The 10,335-nt window shown below is 37.1% G+C and overlaps 1 long non-coding RNA gene across 1 annotated transcript; it reads right to left on the bottom strand.

Moving 5' to 3' along the window:
• Window positions 1–7,339: 7,339 nt before the first annotated feature.
• Window positions 7,340–9,525, bottom strand: LOC133791075 (uncharacterized). The gene is made up of 4 exons (XR_009874119.1): window positions 8,915–9,525; window positions 8,760–8,834; window positions 8,228–8,289; window positions 7,340–7,510 (listed from the first exon to the last, which is right to left on the bottom strand). It is a non-coding gene; the product is annotated as an uncharacterized LOC133791075 (long non-coding RNA).
• Window positions 9,526–10,335: the final 810 nt, after the last annotated feature.

Here is a 10,335-nt window from a genome sequence, read left to right on the forward strand (position 1 = left end):
TAAGAGGAGTACCAAACTTCAAGTTAAACACATACAAAGTCAGTGGTCCTCGTCAACTTAGAAAACATAAGATCCTTAAAAAATTTGAGTAAGCATTTTGTATTATATGTTATTGTCGTGTGGCCCAAATTATCTCTATTGTTTTGTTTGTTATATTGTTGTCACCTTTTTTGCAGCAACTTCCATAGAAAGAACGCTCATTGTTGATGCCAAGAAGCAAGTTGACGCTATTCTAGCCCTCTCTCGGTGAGCTCGTCGACAATACATTTAAGGAGTCCACCCTATTTAAGGAGTCCAGCCTCTGTGTGAATGGTCTATTGAAGGCCACTCAACTTGTTTAGAATTTTTTTCTCCTCCCATTTTGTCCAAGGATAAGAGCTACAGGCCTATGAATTCAATGGGTGAAGACCCTAAGGAAGTTGGAGTGAAGCCCGTTTCGCCTTATGTGAAGAGGTCAAAAAACCCTAAGGTTGTTGTTTTAGATCATGATGCCAATCCAAGCTAAATAATCACTCATTCTTTGACTCTTAATATTCATAACCAACAGGCCCAACCATTAATCGAGTCACTCATCGACCTGCCCTGGTTTGCAGAACTTGTTTGTGAAGTGTCTTTGGTTCAGATTGCATCTTCTCAAGAGCCTCTGCCTCAAACTCCCCCACCTCCAGCTTACATTGATATAGATGTGGGGACACCTTCTTCTGATCGCAAAGTTTCTATTGGTTTGGGCTCACCTTTGCCCTATGTTTGGAAAGCTAGTGCAATGCGGACAGTCCAGGGCCTTTATCGAGATTCAATGAGATCCAACCTGAGTAGCTTAAGTTTGCAAAAAAGTTGTCAAAGGCATTTCCCAGCGGCCACATTATTTACTGAGGGGGAGTGTAGGAGCTCGTTGACCTAAATTTCCCATGAATCTTCGGTCATGCCTTAGCAAGATCCTTGGTAGTAAGTCCTTCTGTCTCTCCCCACAATGTTTAATACATATTTATAAATATATTTTTTAAGTGCTATCTTCGCTCACTCTTTCATTCCTCAAGCTACCATGGGTGTTAGTTTAATTTCCACTCTTAGTAATGGTTAGTTGTGTCTAGTTATTGGTCAGTCTTTTTTTATCTGACCAAGACTTTAGTTACATAGGTTGGTCAGCCTAGCTGACCGTTTTTCTGTTATGTTACCAAGTCTATAAATAGACAGTGTAATTCATTATTATGTAACAATTCCAATTCATTGCAATAAAGACACAAAAGTTTAAAGACATATTTGTTCTTGTTCTGAGTTTGAGAGCCAGTGCTCTGTTGTTAACGGTGTTGTGTTTCTGGCAACAGCCAGTGGTGTAGATCGAAGATAAAGCTTGCAGAGAAGCTTTACAAGTGGTATCAGAGCTTTGGTCGAGACGATCCTGGGAAGATTCTTGATTCAAGATTGTGGTGAATTCTGTCACCATGGGGAATGCAAAATTCGATCTAGAGAAATTCACTGGCAAGAATGATTTCGGATTGTGGAGGGTAAAGATGAGAGCCTTGCTCGTGCAACAAAGGATTCAAGCAGCCTTGTTGGGTGAAGAGAAACTCCCTGCAAGCTTGACAGAGAAAGAAAAGACAGAGATATTGGACAAAGCTCATAGTGCCATTATCCTGAGTCTTGGGGATAAGGTATTGCGAGAAGTTTCGAAGGAGAAAACTGTTGCAGGTCTCTGGACGAAGTTGGAAAGCTTGTATTTGACAAAGTCCCTTGCCAATCGATTGTTCTTGAAGCAGAAACTGTATTCATTCAAGATGGGATCAGGTAAAAATATTGAAGATCATTTGGATGAATTCAACAAGATCATTCTTGATCTTGAGAACATCGATGTGAAGATTGGAGATGAAGATCAAGCGATCATAGTACTGAACTCACTGCCTTCATATTCATACGAACATTTCGTAGACACCATGATGTATGGGAAGGAGACCTTGACTCTTGAAAAGGTTCAGAATGCATTGAATCTAAAGAAATGAAGAGAAAGTCTGAAATGAAAGAAGAGATAGTTGGAGATGGATTGCTTGTTCATGGAAAGTTCTTCAAGAAAGAGAACAAAGGTCAGTCATGGAAAGAGAACAAAGACTGGATCAAAACCGAAACAAAGAAGGTGTTAGATCTGTAACAAGACCAATCATCTAAAAAGGGACTGTCTAATTTTCAAGAGTTATAATCAGAAGCATGGAAATGTCGACATAGCATCTGAAGGTGATGAAAGCGATGGCTATGAGAGTGCAGGTGTGTTAATTGCTTCTGATGATGGCTTGAGTTCGAATTGGGTGCTTGATTCAGGATGTTCATTTCATATTTGTCCTGATAAATCAAGATTTAGCAAGTTTCAATGTAAGAAATCAGGCACAGTGAAACTGGGGGATAATCGAGCATGTAAAATTGAAGGGATTGGATTTGTCATGATCAAATTGGATGATGGGACTGTAGCGGAATTGAAAGGAGTGAGGTTTGTTCCATAAATTAAGAGAAATTTAATCTCAGTGGCTGTGTTAGATCAAGAAGGCTATCTGATCAAAGTTGATAATAGCTGCATGAGGGTGATAAAGGGTTCAAGAATAATCATGAGAGGGAAGAAAGAAAATAGTATTTATGTGTTGCAAGGAGGATCAGTAAGGGATGAAGTGAATGTAACAGAAAATAACAAAAATGATGATATGTTATGGCATAGAAGACTTGCACACATTGGTAACAAAGGTCTTAAGATTCTAGCGAGGAATGGTGTATTTGGAAATGATCAAATCCATGATCTGGAATTCTGTGATCAATGTGTACTGGGTAAAGCTACAAAGCTTAAATTCGGAACTGGTTTGCACATTTCAAAGGGAATTTTATACTACATTCACTCAGATCTATGGGGGCCCACAAGAACAGTAACAAAAGGCGGAGCCAAGTATTTTCTTCTCTTCCTGGATGATTATTCTAGATACAGTTGGACTTATGTGTTGAAAAACAAGTCGGATGCTTTTAATAAGTTCACTGAATGGAAGACATTATTGGAGAACCAAACAGGAAGGAGAATTAAGAAGCTTAGGACAGACAATGGGCTAGAATTTTGTGTAGATAAGTTTAAAAATTATTGCAAGAAGGCTGGCATAGGAAGACACCTAACTGTACCCAAAAATCCTCAACAAAATGGTCTTGCTGAAAGGATGAACAGGACCATTTTGGAGAGGGTAAGATGTATGTTGATCTACTCAGGTTTACCAAAAAGTTTTTGGGGAGAAGCAGTGGTAGTTGCAACATACTTGATAAATAGGTGTCCTTCCTCTGCAATAGAATTCAAAACCCCCATTGAGGTCTGATCAGGAAGGCCTGCAGCGTATGAAAACCTTAGAATCTTTGGGTGTGTAGCTTATGCCCATTTCAAACCGGATAAGTTAGAGCCAAGGGCAAGGAAATGTATCTTCCTTGGCTATCCTGAGGGTGTAAAGGGCTATAAAATGATGAGCATTGAGGTTGGAAATCATCAGAAGTACTTCATCAGTAGAGATGTAGTATTCAAGGAATCAGAAATGTACAAGGACACACTCAAAGAAAGGACAGAAGGTGACAAGGAGGTTAGTGACAGCAGCAATGATAATTCTCATTTCGAGGTGGAGACCAATGATGATCAATCTCATGACAATGTGAATCCAACACCCCAAGAAACTGGTGGAACAGAAGAAATTGATCAGTCTGAAGATGAAGATGGTCGATCAGAAGAAACTAATGAGTATCAGTTAGTTAGAGATAGACAAAAAAGGGTTATCGAAGCACCTGTAAGATTCGGCTATGCAGATGTGGTCCATTATGCTCTAAACGTAGCTGGATTAGATGGAGAAGAGCCAACATCTTATGAGGAAGCAATCAACTCAGCTGATACTCAAGAGTGGAATAATGCAATGGAAGAAGAGATATGCTCACTGAAGAAAAATCAGACTTGGGTGTTGATTAGAAAACCAGTGGGGAAAAGAATTGTTAGCTGCAAATGGGTGTACAAGTACAAGAAGGTACTCCTGGTGTAGAGAAAGCTAGGTACAAAGCAAGATTGGTAGCTAGAGGTTTCACACAGAAGCAAGGGATAGATTATAATGAGATTTTTTCACCTGTAGTGAAACATACCTCAATCAGGATGTTGTTGAGTTTGGTAGCTACTGAAGATCTTGAGCTAGAGCAGCTTGATGTTAAGACTGCTTTCTTGCATGGAGACCTAGAAGAAAACATTCTAATGAAGCAACCAAGGGGTTTTGAGGAGAAAGGAAAGGAAGACTATGTCTATCTCTTAAAGAATTCCTTTTATGGGTTAAAACAGTCACCTAGGCAATGGTATAAGAGATTTGATGAGTTTGTTGTCAAATATGGGTTTAGAAGAAGCTCGTATGATAGCTGTGTCTATGTGAAGACAGCCAAAATAGCGATTTACTTGCTCCTATATGTCGACGATATGTTAATAGCCAGCAAGGACATGGAAGAAATTAAGAAGGTAAAGAAGGTGTTAAGTAGGGAATTTGAGATGAAAGACTTCGGGTCAGCCAAGAATATTTTGGGAATTGAAATCACTAGAGATAGACAATCCAGGACACTGAAACTTTCTCAAGAAGGATACATTCTCAAGATTTTAAAGAAATTCTCACTTGTTGATGCAAAGGCAGTCAGTACACCTATTGGACATCAGTTAAAACTTTCCCACACTCAAGCCCCAACTACTATTCAAGAAGAAAAATACATGTCTAGTGTTCCCTACACTAGCTTGGTGGGAGCATAATGTACCTAATGATATGCACACGACCAGATCTAAGTCATGGAGTGAGCATAGTCAGTAGGTTCATGGGAAATCCTGGTGTGGAGCATTGGCAAGCTGTTAAATGGCTTGCAAAGTATTTGAAAGGCACAACAAAGGTTGGACTGGTGTATGGATCACACAACAACTCAGAAGTGGTGGGGTTTGTTGCCTCTGACTATGGTGGAGATCTAGACACCAGAAAATCTCAAACAGGGTATGTGTTTCAACTAAGGGGATGCACTATAAGTTGGAAGGCAAATCTTCAAGCTACTGTGTCATTATCAACTACTGAAGCCGAGTACATGGCTTGCACAGAAGCTGTTAAAGAAGCCATCTGGTTGAAGGGTCTGTTAAGGGAACTTGGAGTGAAACAAAGAAGTGTGACCGTGCACTGTGACAGCCAAAGTGCACTTCACCTGAGCAGAAACCAAGTCTTCCATGAGAGGACCAAGCACATCGACATAAGACTCCACTTTATTCGAGACATCATCACAGATGGAAAGGTGGAGCTTATTAAGATTGCATCTGAAGAGAATCCAGCTGACATGCTCACCAAGGTTCTCCCATCATCAAAGTTTAGACAATGTTTGAACTTATTACATGTTTTTAGTTTGTAATTACTAGATTAGCAATTAGGTGGAGAAATTGTTAGTTTAATTGCTACTCTTAGTAATGGTTAGTTGTGTCTAGTTATTGGTCAGTCTTTTTTTATCTGACCAAGACTTTAGTTACATAGGATTGGTCAGCCTAGCTGACCGTTTTTCTGTTATGTTACCAAGTCTATAAATAGACAGTGTAATTCATTATTATGTAACAATTCCAATTCATTGCAATAAAGACACAAAAGTTTAAAGACATATTTGTTCTTGTTCTGAGTTTGAGAGCCAGTGCTCTGTTGTTAACAGTGTTGTGTTTCTGGCAATAGCCAGTGGTGTAGATCGAAGATAAAGCTTGCAGAGAAGCTTTACAATGGGATGTGTTGCGCTACACTGAGTTGTACATAGAATACGAGGCCAAGCATGCTTAGTGTGAGGCAACACACAAAACGACTGTAAAGTAGCTTACCAAGGTGGGCTAAGAACTGAAGCATGATTATGATGTTCTCAAGAAGCAACACGAGATGCTTGTCGTTCAGAAGGCAACTCTTGTGAATGAGAACTCCAACTTGGTTCAATCATTCAAGGCCCTTAAAAGTGAGAATTCCAACCTTAAGGGAGACATTACCACCATTACTGACTTTTCCTACAAAGATTATTTATGCCCGCACTAAAATAGTGATGAAAGTGACTTTGTCACAAAAAAAAAATTACTTTATAATTAGGTACAACCTTTTACATATTCAATAACTTTTGCTGCAAATTTCTCTATATAGAATTGTAATAGGGAAATTTTAATTTTTATGCTTGATAAGAGTTATAATTACAAAAAAATGCCAGGCATATTAAAAATTACAAAATAATGCTATATTTTGGCACTTTACCCAAAATGCCCTTTCCATTTCTTCGACCTTGCTCGATGGTGGTTCGATGGTGCTCGATGCTAGCTCGATGAGACCTTCAAAATCATGATTTTTCATGAAAAATGACTTTGCTCGATGGTGGTTCGATGGTAGTTCGATAGTGGCTCGATGGTGCTCGATGCCAGCTCGATGAGACCTTCAAAATCATGATTTTTCATGAAAAAATGACTTTGCTCGATGGTGGTTCGATGGTAGTTCGATAGTGGCTCGATGGTGCTCGATGCCAGCTTGATGAGACCTTCAAAATCATGATTTTTCATGAAAAAATGACTTAGCTCGATGGTGGTTCGATGGTAGTTCGATAGTGGTTCGATGGTGCTCGATGGTGCTCGATGCAATTCTTGTAAGAGACATAATTTTTCACTCGGGTGTCCGTTTGGGGTGATTTTTTTTTTATTTTGGGTATTTTTTTCAAGATCTACACGTTGGACATATTAATATGCACATTTTTGAAGTGTAACACTTGTAAAAAATACAAAAGTACAAACATACCTCATGTTTAAGACATCTTTTGGTATATTTTTAAGTTTTAAACTTCCCAAATGTGCATATTAACATGTCAAACGTGTAGATCTTGAAAAAATACCCAAAATCAAAAAACAAATCACTCCAAACGGACACCCGAGTGAAAAATTATGTCTCTTACAAGAATTGCATCGAGCACCATCGAGCACTATCGAGCCACTATCGAGCTACCATCGAACCATCATCGAGCTAAGTCATTTTTTCATGAAAAATCATGATTTTGAAGGTCTCATCGAGCTGGCATCGAGCACCATCGAGCCACTATCGAACTACCATCGAACCACCATCGAGCAAAGTCATTTTTTCATGAAAAATCATGATTTTGAATGTAACACCCTCACTTATTTTAGTTAAAAACCATATTTGAGGTGTTATGTTTTAAAACTATATCATAATTTATTTCTGCGGAAGTCTGGACATTTTTTATTTTTTTTTTTAAAACTTGAAAACTTATTTCACATTATTTACATTAAACATAAAGTGTGTCTCAAACATATTATACATAAGTATTAAATAACCCAATTTATTTTCAAAACATAACTTCACACTTTATTACAAACATCTCACTGATAACTGAAATAACCCACAAAAAGGTCGATGTGTTCATATGTACAAATCAGGGTCAGGACCATGCTTCAGTTCTCCTCATATCATTCACATATTTCTTTCTCTACCTGCAACACAAGACAACTGTGAGCCTAAAGCTCAGTAAGCAAAGTAATGCATGCAATGCTAATGATTACCCAATATCAATGGACATATACAGCTTCTTTTTAAATTTTGGGCCCCTTAATATTGTGCACACTGTTTGAATTGGTCAATGCCTGCAGGGCTTGTTACACATATAATACAAAATCCCATGGGTTCTCCTCCGGCTAGCCTTCACCACAGTAGGGCACATTAAAAACCTTATTCCATCGTTGCCCCGTCAGGCTCAAGAGTTAAGGCGGCCACACACTGTGGTGTCAATACATATAACAATAACTCATATGGAGGAGAAATAAAAACGGAAATATGGCAAACAATATAATTGGTTCACTAAACCTAGCCCAAATTATTGGGCAGCCACTATAAGCCTACTATAGGCCTCCGTTTACACTTATTAACACTTTCATTTGCCTTTTCAAAACAGTGGCACTGAACTTAAACTTCTTATTACAACTTTCTTTTATGTTGCACAAAACTTGCAAAGGCATCATATAATTAATCATCATAATATCATGCATGGTCTTATATCATATAATAATTTACCATATCACTATTATGCCATGCATACAAATTTATGATGAAGTGTCACTGTATGTTAATACCACTTACTCACAAAATATTCATATAATGCATACTTTCACATAACACATAATTCTTGTGTTGCAGTTGAGTACTTTACTTACCTTTTGTCCACAATATATTTCACCGTGTAACAAGTGATGTCTTAGGTATTGATGTGCTTATCCTGACAATAGCATGGATTTCTCATCATAATGATGGCAGTAATACATTGAACTCTCATTTAAAAAAATACCCATAAGACTTCATATCAAATTTCATACCCAAAACATGCCTAAAATGCCTTAAACCACCTAGATTGAGCATTAGATTTATCTTAGACATTTGGGGAAATTTTGACAGAGTTTCCCCTTAATTTTAGCTATCCTCAAATATCAAAATACACCAATAATCAACATCAATTAACCTGCCATAACCATATATCCCAAATACCAACATGATTCATCATAAAGTTATCATATACCGATTTTGATAAAATTCTTATCTCCTAGATCATCACCCAAATTAAATGAGTCTCCACATATATTCAAACATTTATAAACATATATACTCTCTTATAAACTCAATCAAATAACCAAAAATCATCTTGTACTCCAAGAACCCCAAAAACCTCATAAAACGCAAAATTTCACTTACCGAGCAACTTTTCGGCGAAGACAATCTCTTCAAGCTTTTCTAAACCTCAAACCACTTGGAAACCCCAAGAAATATCTTAAAAAGGATAAAACACCATATATAAGCTTTCAGAAAAATTCAAAAACATAGTTTAACTTCCAAGTACAAGAACTTACCATAAAAAGGCTAGAACTAAGCTTAATCTACTTCTTTGGCTTTGATTTCACTTGGATCTCCTTAGAATTTCTTCAAACCAGCCAAGAAATGGTTTTTGGTTTTCTTTTCTCTCTGTTTTTCAGAATAATGGTCGTGCAAAGTGATAAGGTTTGATGAAAATTCCTTATTTTCAATGATTTAGCCTTATTGTCAAAAGTTGACACCTTTCATCTCATCATTTCACCTTTTGACTTATGAAAACCTTATCACTTCAATAATTTCGACTTAATCATCTGCTAGGCCTATTATCCTTATGTGTAAAACACTCATACCAAACCTTAGGTCCATATGACTTCATACCCAATAGTTATGCTTACCCGATCGAGCGTAGCGCACTTATGCTAAGCTCGTTTTGACTTTGCATCAATACCACTGATTATTTATACCTCCCATCAAGAATTGATCTAATGGTTCTAAAACCATTTTTACATCATCAATGAGACCTTAATCATACCTCGATTACATTTGGTAAATCCATAAATACTCAATTTTACACCGAAATACTAGTAATCGACATTGTACTATTTTCCACTACTTAACCTATTTTGCCTTCTATATCTCACTTTCAACACTTAATTCCATGCCTTGTCCATATTTTTCATACTTTCTTATATCTTGAGCACATCAAACACCCATAAAAGACAACTCAAATGCCACAAGGTTAATAATATTGAGCATACATATAGACATCACATACACAACTTTTATACTTATACATGAAAACACTTATAAGAATATGCATATGCTCAAATTATACATATTGTATGATATGTAATGCAATGCAATCATGTGATTATTGGCTATATATATCAAAATAATGTGGGTGCTACATTGAAGGTCTCATCGAGCTGGTATCGAGCACCATCGAACCACCATCGAACTACCATCGAACCACTATCGAGCAAAGTCATTTTTCATGAAAAATCATGATTTTGAATGTCTCATCGAGCACCATCGAACCAGGTCGAAGAAGTGGAAAGGGCATTTTGGGTAAAGTACCAAAATATAGCATTATTTTGTAATTTTTAATATGCCTTGCATTTTTTTGTAATTATAACGTTTATCAAGCATATAAATTGAAATTTTATGCAGAAAATTGCTTAGTATGCTTGAGACAAGTTTCCATTGATATGGCAAGCATGCCGTGAGGGTTTTCTTATACTTCACTACAATAGAAATGAGTAAGCTACATAATAATGTGTCATATTTTTAATTTTTATTTTCTCTTTTAAGGTGGGATATACACTATTTATTATGAATGACTAAAAAACATTTTATAATCACTTATACCTTATAAAATGTCAAGCTGTGTGTTTCTAGTATATTCGTGGAGAATTAGTCACTGACGAATGGCGAACAACTTATAATACCCAAAATAAGG

This window comes from Humulus lupulus, chromosome 7 (genome assembly GCF_963169125.1).
Source record: "Humulus lupulus chromosome 7, drHumLupu1.1, whole genome shotgun sequence".
NCBI lineage: Eukaryota > Viridiplantae > Streptophyta > Magnoliopsida > Rosales > Cannabaceae > Humulus > Humulus lupulus.